We start from the raw sequence: 1,058 nt of genomic DNA, 5'->3' as shown, positions 1-1,058 counted from the left end.
GCTGCCCACACCGAGCCATAGCGGTAGGGCTCCCGACTGCCCTTGCAGGGCTCCGGGGCTCTGCACCAGGGTCCCTTGTCCCGGGCAGATGGACACTTGGCAGGCCGCAGGACGTGGGATCCCAGGCCCTGACCAAAAATCAGGAGGCCCGGGGCCGGTCCCTGCTTCTCAACACAGCCAGGCTGGGGAGGTCGGGGAGCCTGCCCAAGCACGAGGGACCCGTCCCGGGCACACAGTCCATGAGGTTGTGCGCTCGTTTTCCACAATTTTCTTCAGAATAGTGCGTAGTTGCGCTAGGCAAAGTCCGCCCAGCCCTACTCAGGATGTGCTCTCGTTTTCCACAAATTTTTTTAAAATTCTGCTACGCAAAGTCCGCCCAGCCCTAAGCAAACTCCTACTACGCAGTGGAAAGGACTTAGCCAGCCACCCACCCACCTGGCCCGGTCCCTGCTTCTGATCCCAGCCAGGTCTGGGGAGACTCCCTTCGCCCAATGGACCACGTCACGGGCACCCGGACCCTTACCAGGCCGCAGGACGGGTTCTCACAAACCACACGGTTGTATAGGGGTGGGCAGAAAACTACGCTCCGTCAGCGTAGCAGATAAAGCCAGCCACTCCTGCACACCGGCCCGGTCCCTGCTTCTGATAGCAGCCAGGCCGGAGAGAGCCTCCCTGGGCCCCGGTGGACCCCTGTCTCCAGCACCTAGACCCTCGGCTGTCTTGCAGGACGGGGGTGGCTCACGCACCCCGGGGCCCGCCGGACGGTGCAAGAGCCCCGGGCCCGGTCCCAGCTTCAGAACCCTAGCCAGGCCGGGGAGAAACTCCCTGGGCCCCGGTGGACACCCTTCCCCAGCGCATGGACCCTCGGCTGGCTTGCAGGACGGGGGGCTCCCGCTCCCTGGGACACTGGGACGGAGCACAAGCCCCGGACCCGGGCCCAGCTTCCGAACCCCAGCCAGGCCAGGGAGAGCCTCCCCGGGCCCTGGTGGACACCCTGTCCCCAGCGCCCGGACCCTCGGCTGGCTTGCGGGACAGGGGGCTCCCGCACCCCGGGAACG

Source organism: Triturus cristatus, unplaced genomic scaffold, assembly GCF_964204655.1.
Source record: "Triturus cristatus unplaced genomic scaffold, aTriCri1.1 SCAFFOLD_746, whole genome shotgun sequence".
Taxonomy (NCBI): Eukaryota; Metazoa; Chordata; class Amphibia; order Caudata; family Salamandridae; genus Triturus; species Triturus cristatus.
The sequence above is the reverse complement of the archived record's forward strand: the minus strand, read 5'-3'. Positions refer to the sequence as shown.